Genomic DNA, 16194 nt, shown 5'->3' with positions numbered 1-16194 from the left:
CCAAAGCTATTACCAAATCCCTTGGTCGAAGTTTGCTAGAAGAACCCAGTTTTGCTGCTGGCAATGGAACCTTTGCATTAATTCTAACAACAACAATATCAATATGAAAATTAGCATTGATAACTTATCCATCAAAAGTCCTCCCATATTGCAACGTAACAACAACCATGTCCCAAACTTCCTTCTTCTTGTCAAAACTTGTGCCAAAAATTGACGGAAATAGGACAGTCAAGGTATGTCCAAAAAAAAAAATCAGACTCATATCTCATCCAAAAGAAGGTATGGCTGCCCACCAAATCTACCAAAAGGCAGTCCAAAGATGTCTGCAAATTTCCTTCAGCAAAGAGTCCCCAAAGTGTGATCTTTGCTGCCTTCTAGTCAGCCCAAGGGACAATTCAAAAGATTGTACCTGCTGTCCTATAAGTCTGTTCAAGAAAAATTTCCATTGTAAAGCTCTCCTGCACTTGTAAACTCTGCTACTACATGCACATTTGTTAAAATTGTGCCATTTGAATCACAACAGATGTAGATGTAGATGCAACGGGTATTAGATTTGCATCTGGCACATTGAGTCCTTTCTGTTGCGAATTGTTGCAGATTTCTAATCTTTTATTGGAACTATCTGAAACAAGAAGATCCTAGACTTGTTCATTGTATATTTCAATCATTTGAATGGAAACCTCATATATAATGTATCCTTTCTTTGTTTTGATATCTGGAATAATTCATTCAAGGCTCGATAGTTCACACCCCAACTCTCCTCTGTAATCACCTTAGGACTAGTCATTGTGTATGTCTTTGCAGAACCTGTTTGCCAATATGAAAAAAATGAAAACATTGTAACCATCAAGAACAAATTTGATCAATGGCCTGGTATCCAAAAACAATTCCTCTTGAGTAGCAGATTCTCCAAACAGTTTATTTAATATGAATGATTTACGTATATCCTTTCCTTGCTTTGTAGGATTTGCAATCATAATTTGACCATCCTCCCTAATCTAATCGATTGTACTCTGACAGTTGGATTGGCCAGGCAAGAATGGTCTGACTCAGCAATACAACCTTGTGCTTCCTTTCAGATCTTGCACTTGATTATATAGTTGTCGATTTTCCTCTAGAACTTGTGCTAGCCTGCTGCAGCCTGCGCTAGTCCATGCATATGCTTTCCAAGATTGTACAATTGTTTATTCCATTTCATTTGCATCAACTGAAGACCTTCCTTCGAATATGGTAAAGTTTCCTGATCTTGGGATCTATCCATATCAGATGGCAATGTTTTCTAGACTAAGTAATCTTGAGCCTTCTAGTCCTCGTGGCCTTAATATTGACACTAGCATATTTCGCTTTATTGTTGAAATCTAGTTTCTCTCCAAATCTCCCATCACCAACCATCTGCTCCAATACTCTGCTTGCAAACCACGATATTATTCCTCTCATTCAACTTTAGCAGTAATTGCACTAGCATATGCTTCCAGTAAAATATCAGTAGCCTCCTCCAGCTGAGAAGCTAAAACGGATTTCATTGAAGGTTTTGAAACATCTGCTTCCATTTTTAATTCTAGGATAAGCAATACTAGATTCCAAATTCTAGACCGTACTATCAGTTGGCAATACTAAGGTGTCAGACCTTTAGGAGATGGATACCAAGAGTATTGGATATCTCTATAGCAAATAGTATTGTGTACTACACTTGTGCAAGCAACTGAGATTTCACGAAGTTGTTCTATTTGTAACCGAAGTGGCTACTCCCTTCCTACTACATAAGCTAGATGTTGATTAACACGGGAAAATAACACTTCCAACTTAGAAACTCGACTGTAAAACACTTCTGCTTTCTATCTATCCATCAACATTACATTTTCTGACTAGCTTTCTCACCAACTATCTGGACAAGATCCCAAAGAGAGCCACTAATTTCATTGTGCTGTAAATAAGTGTTTAGAGACTCAAGCCTGCTTTGTGGCCTAGCCTGGGCAGATGCATTATGCAGTTCCCTGAGTCAAATCATGGCAGAAAGTTTTTCACCATGTCCCATGATGGATTGTAAAGCTTCTCTCTGCCTCATTTGAAGCTCTTCATGGCACTTGGAGGTAGCAAGAAACTGCAGAAATTGTTGATGTCGGTGCTGCTTTTCTAAAATCTGGGAAGATACAACAACCATTACTGCTATATTTTCTCCTCTACTTGTTGTCTAGTGTTTTTCAAGTGTGTCAACAATAGCTCGACTTGCATGGGTAAATACATTCATTTCCCCATATCTTTCAAATGCACCATCCTGATGGAGCTTTTCAAATGCTCCTTCAATTAGCCCTGAGTTGATAAAATTTTGAAATACATGCCGAATTAAACTTTATGCTTCCTCATCTTGGGTAGTACGCTAGCCAACTCCTTTCAGTACAACCCTTTCTCCATTATCTCTGGCAATCCATGCCTCGGTACTTGCTCTTCGAAGAGAAAAATTACCTCCAACCATGAGGTTTTGCCTTTCTTCTTCTGCAACTCCTTCATTGGAGGTCCCTTTGCAGGACAAACTTCATTCGGGTGGTTCAACACCACCCAGTAGAATAGATTTTTCAAGGATTACCCATAAACCTGCTTTCTCTATGAGGACTATCCATGCACCTTCCTCACCACCACCCACCGACAAAATAATTGAGGCATCTAGAACCTTCCCTGCATCCCATGGTAACTCAAACTGATATAGGGATGTAGCTTCATTCCAATAGTGAGTAATGGTTGTTGTTTCATCTCTAGATAATATCATTGTAGATCCAGCAGGCTTGCCACCTACTCGTAGATGCATGGAAAATAGGAAATCCTCCTCCACTTGTGATTTTGGAAAAATCACCCGAACTGGAGCCTTTCTTTCATTTTTTTTTTTTCTAGAAGCCAACTCATCACCTCTCATCTTTTGACCAGATGACTTGTAACACAATTTCAAACGAGATTACTCTGGTATTTTGTTATGTTGTTTGTTCAAGAATATTCACAAGCTATCCCCACACTGACATAAGGTAGCCCTAAAATGTTGAAAACTATGAGCATCCATCACAAGAATTCTCACCCAACAATTAGATGAGTGTGGTGGCACTGTGGATGTCACCCTTCATGCAGGTGATTTAAACAGTTTCTATAAAGCATGTGTTTGTAAGCTCATGTGCAATTGAATATAGACCTTAACCTCAATGATAAGCTCAGATTACATATACAACCCCTAGATTATGGCAACAAACCAGCTTGCTTATGAATTTGTAACTATACTATCTTACATGATTAACAAAAATGTAATTAGACAAAACAAACAAATTTTAACAGATAATTAAAGCACAGAATGGGCGTCATCTACAAAGTCAACATGGTCTCCAAACTTCCATTTTAGATTCTTATATGAGGCCAGATGTAGAAAAATCAACAAAGTGATCAGGCAAGCCAAGTGTAGGGTCAAGATTTATGTGAGATGAAATGCACACTACCAGGTCAGCTATGGTGTCTAGAATGGTGGACAACTTTGTATGTTTCCTATGCAAAATCCGTAGTGGCTCACAGTTCCTCTTACCAGTCTCAAGGGCTAATGACATATACAGCCTCAAGGGTGAACTAGACCCCAACCTTGTTGGCCTCTGAGTGCTCCTCAAAACCATGCTTCCAATTTTCCCATGCTAGTGCCAAGTAAATTAAACTTCCATGGGCATCCACAATGTCTTTATCACATTGGTGAAGGCACTTCTTTAAACCACAAATCTCCCTGAAAATGCAGCAGAAGTAGTGAGACCTGGAGGCTCTCAGATAAGGACCAATAGAGTCACCTTGATCCTAGGGAACTAGTGGGGTCACTCAGTGTCAAGCCCTCCACCAAAATGTGGAGCTCCAAACTAAACCCTCAAGCCAAACAAGAATGATCATGCTTATGTTTCAACATACCGATAACCCTTATTAAACAACCAATTTAAAAGCTAGAAATGATAGCCATCAACCCTGGGTAAGGCCATCAAGTTTCACACACGGGAATCGAATAATGCTAAAAATAAAAAAAATCACCAAATTGTAATGAAGGGGGGGCTCATGTCTATGGGATTTACCCCTCCACTCCTTGATATGCTCTTGAATTGACAAGTGGAGGGGGATCCCCCCCAAAAAAAGAGCCAAAAACTTTTTTTAATGACCTCCATTAATTATTAATCATGGGAGGGGTTTGGTCAATACCATAGCCCCAATGCAGTTGCTTATCAAAATTCCCCCCCCCCCCCAAGGCTATTGGAAACAGAATTCTTCCAGTAAATAACATTGGAGGAATTTCAAGGCTATTGGAAACTAATAAATAACATCAACCATGAAATGAAGCAAAGCATCATATTCATTCCCAAAGAGTTGTTAGATTCATTCAACAATTCAAACTTTAAAGGCAAGTTCAAAGTTCAATCTTAAAAAGTCATATAATATTTACGAAATAGGCCATAATAAAAACAAATTACTAATTTCTAGGGACTGCTTTTAAACAACAAAAAGAGAGAGATCTAGTATCTACTAAGCTCTCTTCTTGCCACGAGAAACTTCTAATTTATTTTCCCATGATATATGAGAAAGAGGAGCAAGAGTAGGTGAAAGTGTTCATGGAACATGACCAGCAACTACATGGCCCCCATGTAATGCTAAACATTTCGAAGCTAAAGGAAAATCCCCTACATCCGAAAAATTACTAGCGGATGTGGGCAGCGTGTTTTCTCCATGAATATAATCACACAAAAGTTAAGCTTTCAAGCAATCTATAACCATCAATCCATCATGCAAATTAACCTCCTTTGCATTGTTTCCCCTCATGAAATTGTTGATCACCTCTGGTGAGTTTTGAGGTGTCTTAATGAAAGTTGTTCTTATGCGCACTTACCTAGTGTCATTGCGCTTGAAATCACATAACCATGGGGGTTTGCTACTATGGTTTATTATTGATATCCAATGTTAGATAATGCACATTATGTTCTTGGTTGGCATCATCATTTCTTGTTTGGAGGCTTGCATCTCGCACATATGGTGTTTGCAATGTCATTGAGGGTCTTTCATAACATTGCTCAAACATTTGATTTACCCTTAGCACATTTATTATGAGGATATCCATCAACTAAGAGTTTCCTTAAATATTGTTGGTTAATTATTACTCCTTGACATAGTGAATTATTTGTTGGCCATATTTGCATATGTTCATAGGGTTTCCCTTGGATTATTGTTTCATGATTTTGATTGGTGAACCTTGAAGTAATACACCCACCCTTTGTTGCATAAGTGATGTCCCTTTCGGTGGATGTCTTGATGACATGGAAAAGTGGTTGTGGTTTGTTAGAAGAATTCCAATGGATATTTATAGTTTGGCTATGATGTGGCATGTTGTGAGTAGTTATTTTCTTGATAGAGGAAATCACTCCCCTTATTTGGCATCTTATCATGTATTTGGAGGCATTCATACCTTGCTTGGATGGTCTTCTATATTGACACCCATGGTTTTGGTCATTTGGCATGTTATTTTCACATTGTGTCACATGGTTTCTCTTGGTTTGGGAAGATCTTTTATTACTATATTGGAGAGTATCCTAACCTCATTAGACAATCTCTTAGGGTGAACTATTTATCATATTCCTTGGAGGAGAGGTGTTGGTACATGTGCATTTAACCACTTTGGCACATTGATTGAGGACACCCCACTTCTTTGAGGAGGTTATAACAACTTTATGGACAATTATGGCACATGATTATATGAGATTACTATTTATGGCCAATTTGGTTGATCATGGGAGATAATTCCCTAACATCTTATTACTATTTCCATTTATAGGAGTTATGTTGTTTGTTTACATGTCTCTAATTACCTTGGCATATTCTTTGAAGTCACTCCACTTGTAAAGGTGGTCACGACCATTATTGGCAAAAATATTTTTTTATGGATTACTCTTGAAGGATGAGTTACTCTCTTCTTGCAGAAACAACCTTAACATATTCTATTTTGGCCATGTATTTGGTATCTCTAGGTGGCTAACTCGCTTGTCTAAGAGACTGCTCCCATTTTGGCTTGAGTATTTATAGATGAAGTTATCTAGCTACATGGGTTACCCAGAAAGACCATTTTGATAGGGAATCTCGATTTACATATACATTCTGGACAAGTTTGCAATTAGTGCTGGGGGCTTAGTTAAACCTTAGCATTGCATATCGTCTATAAGTAGATGGAAAGACTAAATGAGTAAATTAGGTTATAGAATATGTGCCTATAATGTATGTCATGGATAATTAGACTGGGTGGGAAAGGTACTTACGATTGGTAGATTTTTCCTAAATTAGGATGCCTGCTTATCATGCTCTATGTGGGAGGCCATCCAGGACACCACTAAGTCAACGAAAGGATGGAAGACACAGTAATAGTCATGATAGGATTGTTTCAAAAAAAATGGAGGAATAGTAAGATAGATTTAATGAAGTTAAAGGAAGCACAAGATAGGAAAAAGAGTTATGTTGATTCACATAGTACTGATCGAATTTTTAAAGTGGGGAGTCGAGTTTTATTTTTATTTTTTAGTTATTCCTAACACTATTCAGTTTGAGAAAGGTATGAAGTTACCATCTCGATTTATAGGACCTTTTAGAATCAAAGCGAAAATTGGACTAGTGTCCTATTGTGTTGTACTACCACCCTACTTGCATAAATCTCATGATGTTTTTTTTTGTATCTGTCCTGTAACATTATGTTTCTGATGAATCCTACAAATTCGACTAGAGAGAATTATAGGTCTCAAACGTTGGAACCATAATGATCAAACCAATATGCATATTATACCATAGGGTTTGATATCTCAAGCATCACTTGGTGGACCAAGTTAAGATACAAAGGGACAAGTGTAACCCAAGATCTGCTACCTGGGAGGATGCAAATACTATAGGTCACAATTACCCCTCTCTTTTGACCATTTATGATGTCCATTTTGACTTAGATAGCTACCTATGCTAAGGCTCTATTTTGCAGTTCCATGTTATTTAATTATGAACGCTATGTAATATTGATGCATTTAGTTGGACAGGTGAAACTACTTATATAAATCATTAGATGGATTAGGTATTGATGATGGAATTTTTTTTTGTATGAACTAATGTATGACTTACTTGGTTATGATTTATCTAGTGCATAACTTATCAGAGTTATTGCTGTTTCATGTATGGCTTAAGTGGATATAATTTATCTAATGAATGACTTAGTGAAATTACGATTTATCTAATGTAAGATTTATTTCCAGTGTGAACTACAAAATTGGCACATGGATAATAGACTTAATAACATGATGTTAAAGATAACTTATCTATATATATTTCGTTGTTATATATATGCATGAATGAGAACTAACCCGTGGATTGGAAAGAACTATATGATAACCAAGATCTACTCTTCCATTGGGGAAGGTTGAAACATCTAAAGGTATGATGTACATTGTTCTATTACATTTTTTATCTACTTGGTATGAAATCTTATCACATAGGTAAAATGTAAATTGCAGGCGAAAAGACTACTTGAATGGATTATTCGATGACAAGTATCCAACGAGCACTCTAGTGTGGTCCATATTAGGCTGTTGAGCATACTATAAGGAGGGGTGGAGGTATTTCCCACCATGTAATCTCAAAACCTGGAATCATGGGAGGGTAGTGATGGACACACTCCCGTAGACGTGTGATGATGATTTCCAATTGGCATTGACCCTAGTTGTAAGGAGGGGTGGAGGTATTTCCAACCGTATAACCTCCAAACCTAGAATCGTGGGAGGGCAGTGATGGACATGCTCTCGTATACGAGTGATGACGATTGCCAGTTTCCTGTTGGGGAAGTTAGGTCGATAAAGTAGGCGCTTCCTCCATATTGGTTTTATCAGTGGTTAGATTGGGATAACCGATGCCACAGTATATAACAATAGAGGATGGATAGGGTGGGAATGAAAGTAGGTTAGGAAGGATAGGAGGATATAGATTAGTTGGAGACTCTTGATGGGAATTGGTATCATTGCTTGACTTATTAAATTTTAATACTATAACTCTCTCTCTATTTTGTTATGCCTTCGAACTCCTTATATCTTTTCACTCTAACTCCAGGACGAAGTTTTCTGAAGGAGGGGTGTATGTAATGGCCCACTTAATCTTATCATGCAAATTTTATTAGTGTTTAAATTACCTGAAAAAATTGACTTAAATTATCAAGAAATATTGGTAAATGCCTACACTTGGGAAACTATAATTTATTATTGTTATTATTCAATTCCCAACTTGTCTTCTCAAATTTAATCTTGGATAGGATATGGTCTCCTTCTATTATTCCAATTTAAATATACATATCCCAAAAATGTCCTCTCAGATCTACTTGGGAGAAGATATGGTCTTCCCCAATTAATCTCCAAATTTAATATCCATATCTTATCCCCAAAATGTCCTCTCAAATTTACTTGGGAGAAGATATGGTCTTCCCCAATTAATTTCCAAATTAAATATCCATATCTTACCCCCAAAATGTCCTCTCAAATTTACTTGGGAGAAGATGTGGTCTTCCACAAATCCAAATCAAATATCCATATCTTATCCCAAAAATGTCCTCTCAAATTTAGTTGGGAGAAGATATGGTAAGAAAAGTGAAATGAAATGATGAGGGGGTAGTCATGACATTAATGATAGGTGGTTGAGGTGGATGGGAGGAAGAGGCATAAAAGGGGAAGGATGATGAGAGGAGAGGGGGATCCTTGGTCTTGGTTTTTCTTTTGGTTTTGGTTATGGTTTTGGGGGATTTTGTTTTGGGAGGAAGGTGGAGGAAAGAGAAGGGAGAGAAAGAGAGTGTTTGTTTAACTTGGACACACTACATCTGGTTTGACTTGGGCTCGGAGGGCTAGGGAAGCTATAGAGTTTCCCTGGGCTAGGAAATACTTACTAGTTGGATGGGAGGAAAATCCAGTCGGGTTGTCAAACGAAGCATCCCGAGAGAGTCAGGAGCTTAGGAGCATCTCAAATTACTTATACAAATGGTTGCAATGAAATTATTACTTATTTAATTTGTGGTAAATAAATTTTAATGATATATTATCATCAAATAAATGTTTAGATATAAATAAGTTATTTCCCATCTTATAGTGTTTAAAATTAGATAAATTTAGGTTTTAGTTAGAGAAACATAGGAGGGAGCCTCACAAGAATTGGTGCGGTCCTGATGCCAGACTCGGTATAGGTGGTATGCTATGAGTCAAAGAAACTAAATGAACATGAGGAGAACTATCTGGCGCATGATCTTGCATTGACAATGATCATTCATGCATTAAATATATGGAGGCACTATCTTCTTGACAGGAGGTTTGTTTTGATGAGCGATCATAGTGGGCTGAGGTACTTGTTTGACCAAACTAATTGGAGTGCTTGGCAAGCTATATGGTTGGTCACCCTTAGTGAGTTTTAATTTGAGATTAGATACATTAAGGGATGTTGGCATTATGGCACAAGTTTGGAGCTATGGCACATGTGTTGTCCTTGATGGAAACTCTCTTTGGTGACAGATCTTGGGTCCAAATCTGAGTTCAGGCTTTCAGAATGAAGAAAAAGATATATACGCAGTTTCACCTAGACAAAGGCGCATATACACGCGGGTTAGACGTTACAAAGGCGCGTATGCATATACGCGCACTTTCATGCAAGGAAAAGTGTGTATATGTTGGAGAACTTACTTTTGGTCCGTGGTAGTTAGTCCTTGGTATTTGAACCTATGGTTTTGGACCATGGTATCTCGTCAGAAGTGTTGACCCCAATTATTTGGTCCAAGGTATTGTTTTATTATGGTTTTGGACCGTGGTATTGTGAAAGGCCTAAGACTATAAAAGAGGAAGGAGATCATTTGGCAAATGATCATCTGAATTAATTGAATATCTAATAAGGGCGAGATCTGAAATATTGGTGATTGGGGTTATGGTGCAGATCTGGATCTGAATGAAGGAGGAACCTTAGTGCAAAGAAGGATAAGTTCTATTGATGGGTCATAATATTTTGGTTTTAATGATAATATCTTTGCATGATCTTGACCTGTTATATGTGGCGCATGCTTGATCTATAAATCTGATAATCTGGGTTGATCAATGTCTGAAAGAGTGAATTGTCTTTTATAGATCTGTACGCAGGTTCGGTGAAGCGAAGGCACGTATACACGCTGGTTCAGTGAATGAAAACAGTGTGTACGCAGGTTTCTCCAAATGAAGAAGCGTATGCACGCAGGTTTCAGGCTATTAAAGTAGCGTATATATTTTGAGTTGTGATCTTGCTGCTTCTGTTTATTGATGTAGTGTTTTGGATTTAGAATTTGGTGTGTAGTTGTTGTTACTGTGATTTGGGTACAGCGGTCAGAGAAGTGGCTACTTGATTCAGTGCTAATTGGTGAAAAGGAGATTGTTTGATGCAGAAATTCTTGATGTTTGATTGATGTTCATGGATCCAGTCTGAAAATTTATGAAACGTGGTCCCTGGAAGAAAGAGAAGGTTGTAGCCTTCTGTAGGCCAGCACCTACGTACTAGTATCTTGGCTACTGCAAGAGCTAAGGGGGTTGTAGCTCCTTTCCAGGAGAAGTTGGAGAACGAGAGAGGGTTGTAGCGATCTGCAGGTTGTAGCCTGTGTACTGTTAAAGGACTGCACCAGTACTTTGTAAAAAGAAGTTTCTAATTAAAAGAAGATAGAGACGAATTGCAGCAGGTGGTTTTCACCCACATTGGGTTTCCACCTTATATCTTGTGTTCTTGTGTGTGATTCTCTTCTACTCTGTTTTTGGTTACTGGTTATTTGATTCTGATACACAGATTAACAATCAACATCTGAAAGATAAAGTAAATTATAAGTTTGCATAGTATACGCGGGTTTCCTTCTACATAGTTGCGTATATACGTTGGTTTAAATAACTGAAGTAGTGTATATCATTTGGATTTGAAAACAGAATATTTTACTTGATAATACTGATTCACCCTCCCTCTCAGTATTATTTCCAACAATTGGTATCAGAGCAGGTCCTTCAGAAGAAGCTTGATCGCTTGAAGGAAGATCTTTCATCATGAGAAACTACAAGAGGGAAGCATCAATCAGGCCACCGATTTTTCATGGGACAAACTTCGTATATTGGAAGGTAAGAGTTACTGCCTATATTCAATCTCTTGGTACAGAAGTCTGGGATGTCATAGATACAGGGTATACTTTTCCATTAGCAACTCCTACAGATCCGGCTGAGAAGAAGAAATATGAAACAAATGCAAAGGCGGTCAATACTCTATTAGGATGTCTATCTTAATTAGAATTTGTCAAGGTTATGCAGTATAAATCTGCAAAAGAAATATGGGACAAGATTGTTCTGAGCTATGAAGGACATGATCAGGTAAAACGAGCAAAACTTCAAACCCTCAAAATTCCGTATGAAAATATTAGAATGTGCAATGATGAAAGTGTGGCTAACTATTTTCTTCATGTAGATGAGATTGTTAATTGTATGAAAAACTTGGGTGAAGAAATAAAAGAGGTTGTTGTGGTTGAAAAAGTTCTAAGATCTTTGTCCGCTAAGTTTGAATCTAAAGTTTCTGCAATAGAAGAAAAAGAGAATCTACGAAACCTTACAATGTCACAGCTGCACGGAATTCTAACTGCTTATGAAATGAGGAAAGGAGGCCCATCAGACAGGAAAGAAGCTGCCTTCAAGGCTTCAGGCAAAGGAGACTACTATGAATCAGGACACGTGTTAGAAGAAGAAGAAGAATCAAATTTGGTCAAGAACCTTCAACGGGGTGCTAGAAGATTCCAAGGTAAGTTACATTTCAAATGCTTTGCTTGTGGAAGAGTAGGTCACTATGCTGCCAATTATCCTCATAAGGATAAGATTGACAAGGGGAAGGAACCTGTTAGATGGAACAAGAAACAGAATAAGAAAAGATATTACACTCATGAAGATAGTGATGGACTATCAAATAGTGATGAAGATGAACGGGGTAATAATCATAAACTTTTAATGGCTTTTGAACATGATGATTACATGGATGCTATAGATGAAGAAGGTTTTTATGAAGAAAGTTCTAAATTCAAAGTTTGTTTAGAAGAGAAAAATATGATCATTGATTCTCTGCAATGTCAACTGGCTGAAAGGGAAAAAAATCATGAAAAATTGGAATGTGAAATTGTTGGTCTTAGAAAAGAGATTGAGAAAACAAAAGCTCTTAATCTTAAATTTGTTAAAGGATCTAAAACTCTGGATGAGATTATCAATGTGCAGCGTTCTCCACTAATCAAGACAGGTCTGGGATATAATGGAGAAGCATCACAAGCATCCACTTCCAAAAGTTATCTTGATGCAGCAAGGAGGAGCGAGCAAAGGCCTAATAGAAATCATCAGGTAAATCAGGGATAGTTTTCCTCAAGAATGAACAAAGAATATCAGGAAAATCGGAGACAATCTACTTTAAGGACAAACAGAAGCTACAACCAGCCACAGGTAAAACTTTCTCAATTTGCCTCAAGAATGGATTCCAATAGGAACTACAATCATTTGGCTGGTAGATTTGATAATCACAGGAGTTTCTTCAATGGCCAATGTTTCTCTTTCCATAAATTTGGCCACAAAGCTGCTCAATGTGTTGCCTATAAGACAATCATGACTAGAGAAGCTCAAAAACAAAGAAGTATGACTTGAATCACAAAAAGGACCTATAACAACTTTTCGGCCCTTGAAAATGAAATTGAATGTTCTATTTGTAATAACTTCGATCATGAAGATTCTGAATGCAGGAGCAGGTTTGGGAAGACAACTCAGAAGGAACAAATCTCAAGTGCCAGAACATGGAGAATGAAGGAACCGCAACGAGAAAGATGTGGGATAGCTTTATATGCAAAAGGGCAGGAAAATCAATGGTACGTCGACAGTGGATGTTCGAAGCATATGACAGGTGATAAAGAAAAGCTTCAATTATATAGTGCTTTAGAAAAGGGAAAGAAAGTTTCATTTGGAAATGATACCCCTACAGTCATAAAAGGAAAAGGCACTGTTCAGTTGAAAGAAAGAGTCAAAGATGGAAATGTTTTGTATGTTAATGGCTTGAAGCATAATATGCTTAGTGTCAGTCAGATGTGCGACCAAGGAACTGAGGTAATATTTCGATCAAATGGATGTGTGTTCGTGATCTTGATACAGGAAAAACAGTGATCAAAGGCATAAGAACTCCAAATAATTTATACATATTTGAAGAAGGACAACAACAATGCTATTTGAGCAAGAATGATGAACACTGGTTATGGCACCGGAGGTTGGGGCATCTAAGCTTTTCACAGATAAGGAAAGCATGCAAATGCCAGGCAGTTCGTGGTCTTCCAGACATTAGAATTCCAGACAACACAATATGCAAATCATGTCAGTTTGGCAAGGAAACCAGAACTAACTTCCCTGAGAAGGGAGGATCAGCTAGCAGGCCTCTTGAACTAGTCCATACAGATGTATGTGGTCGATCTAGGAAAAGGTCACCCCGAGGTGAAGAATACTTTATACTATTTATTGACGACTTCTCCAGGATGGTTTGGATAGGACTTATGAAGCACAAAGACGAAGCCTTAGAAAAATTCAAATATTTCAAAGCCTTGGTTGAAAATGAATCAGATCACAAAATTAAGTGCCTTAGGTCTGATAGAGGTGGAGAATTTACCTCAAATGAATTTTTTGATTTTTGTGAAGAACATGGAATAAGAAGGGAATTCTCTACAGCTAGGACTCCTCAGCAAAATGGAGCAGCGGAAAGGATGAACAGAACGGTTCAACAAATGGCTCGTGCTATGCTTGATGAGTCTGGAACTCCCGCAACTTTCTGGGGTGAAGCTGCATTTGCTGCGGTTGTTATTCTCAACAAAACAAATGTCCGGGTGAACAACACTCAAACTCCTCATGAGCTCTGGTATGGTGAGACTCCTTCAGTAAAACATTTCAAAATTTTTGGAAGCAAATGCTATATTAAGAATAATGACGAACATCTTGGCAAGTTTGAACCTAGAGCAGATGAAGGCATTCTCCTTGGTTATTCTCCCCACAACAAAGCATATAAGTGTTACAATAAAAGACTTGGAAGAATTGTTGACAACATTGATGTAGTGGTTGATGAAGAAGGAAACATTCCTAGGCAACTAAATTATGAAAATATTGAAGAAGATGAAGACCATCCTTCAAATCAGACTGATGATGAAGAAGAAGAACCTCAAGAGGCACCAGAGGAATAGATAAGGATAGAAGAGAAGACTCCATCTAGGTATGTTCAGAAGAATCATCCAGAATCTCAAATTTTGGGGCAAAAAGAGGCAGGTATACAAACAAGAAGAACAATTGCAGAAGCTTCAAGCTATTTGGCATTGCTCTCCTCCACTGAACCACAAAATGTAAAAGAGGCATGCAAAGATGAATGCTGGGTGAAGGCAATGGATGAAGAACTTGAGCAGATCGAAAAGAACAACACTTGTGAGTTGGTCCCTAGACCAAAAGATAAGAATGTCATAGGAACAAAATGGATCTTCAAGAACAAGTTAAATGAAAATGGGGAAGTTATTAGAAACAAGGCCAGACTTGTTTGTAAAGGGTATGCTCAAGTAGAAGGAGTAGACTTTGAAGAAACTTTTGCTCCTGTTGCTAGACTTGAGGCCATCTGAATGTTCCTTGCTCTCTCAAGCTTTCAGAAGTTCAAAGTATTTCAAATGGACGTGAAGTCAGCCTTTCTGAATGGAGACTTAGAAGAAGAAGTGTACATCGAGCAACCAAATGGTTTCATTCTCGGGAATGATCCAAATCTTGTATGCAGACTAAAAAAGGCTCTCTATGGTCTTAAACAAGCTCCAAGGGCTTGGTACTACCGTTTGGACAAATATCTTCATCAACAAGGTTTTTCAAAAGGATCAGCAGATAGCAATCTTTATATAAAAATTGAAAATGACAAATTTCTAATACTTGTTGTGTATGTAGATGATATTATCTTTGGCAGAAATGAAGAAGCTATGAGTCAAAGCTTTGCCTTGGTGATGCAGAAATAATTCGAAATGTCTTTGCTTGGAGAACTGACATATTTTCTTGGGTTGCAAATCCAAGAAAATGAAGGCGGTATTTTCTTGTCTCAAACCAAGTACCTCAAGAAGATTCTAAAGAAGTATGGCATGGAAGATTCGAAACCAGTATGTACCCCTATGGTTACAGGATGCAATCTTAGTGAAAATGATGAATCAGCAGCAGTGCATCAACCAACCTATAGATCCATGATTGGAAGTCTACTTTATTTAACAGGTACCCGACCAAACATCATGCATGCAGTGGGAATAGTTGGAAGATTTCAGGAAAATCCTACGGAAACCCATCTTCAGGCAGTAAAGAGAATTTTCAAGTATCTTCAAGGAACTCAAAACTATGGCTTATGGTATACAAGAGATACAGATCTCACTCTTCATGCTTATACAGATTCAGATTGGGCTGGAAGCGTGGATGATAGAAAAAGCACAAGTGGTGGTGCATTCTTTATGGGTTCCAGATTAGTATCTTGGTTCAGCAAGAAACAAAGTTCGATTGCTCTATTTACAGCTGAAGCAGAATATGTGGCTGCTGCATCTTGCTGCACATAGCTCCTTTGGATTATGCAAACTTTGCAGGTCTTTCAAATCACTTGTACTCCACCTATCTCCATCTTATGTGATAATACAAGTGCAATCAACATTTCAAAGAACCCAGTCATGCATTCAAAGACCAAGCACATACCGATCAAGTATCACTTTCTCCGAGAACAAGTGTTGGAACAAAAGGTCAAATTGGAGTATGTTCCCTCTAAGGAACAAGTTGCTGATATTCTCACCAAACCACTACCCAAGGAAACTTTCGAATATCTTAGACAAAAGCTGGGAGTAGTTGATGCATCATCTTGTTGTTAAACTTGTCTGTTTTAGAGAAGAAGTGGTGTACGCGAGTTGCCTGAGGAGGATCCGTGTACATACGCGGTTTGTGCAGAGACAGTCGTGTATATTGAGGTTTGATGGATATCTGTAGGGACAGACTCTAGTTGAGGTTTGTCTGATTTGGGTGTGACAGAGACCATCTGGCATAGGTTCAGGGGGAGTAGATAAACTTCTAATGATGCATTGTTGGCATTATCTTAGAAGCT

General features: G+C 38.0%; 1 pseudogene; it reads right to left on the bottom strand.

Moving 5' to 3' along the window:
- Positions 1-1358: 1358 nt before the first annotated feature.
- The window catches only part of LOC149207151 (nuclear pore complex protein NUP133 pseudogene), a 29232-nt pseudogene continuing 14396 nt past the window's right edge, over positions 1359-16194 (bottom strand).

The sequence above is a fragment of the Pinus tabuliformis genome, chromosome 1_2 (assembly GCF_031772625.1).
Source record: "Pinus tabuliformis cultivar Carrire ecotype Pingquan chromosome 1_2, CPIR1, whole genome shotgun sequence".
Lineage (NCBI taxonomy): Eukaryota > Viridiplantae > Streptophyta > Pinopsida > Pinales > Pinaceae > Pinus > Pinus tabuliformis.
Note: the sequence above shows the minus strand (reverse complement) of the source record. Positions and strands in the feature narration are given on the sequence as shown.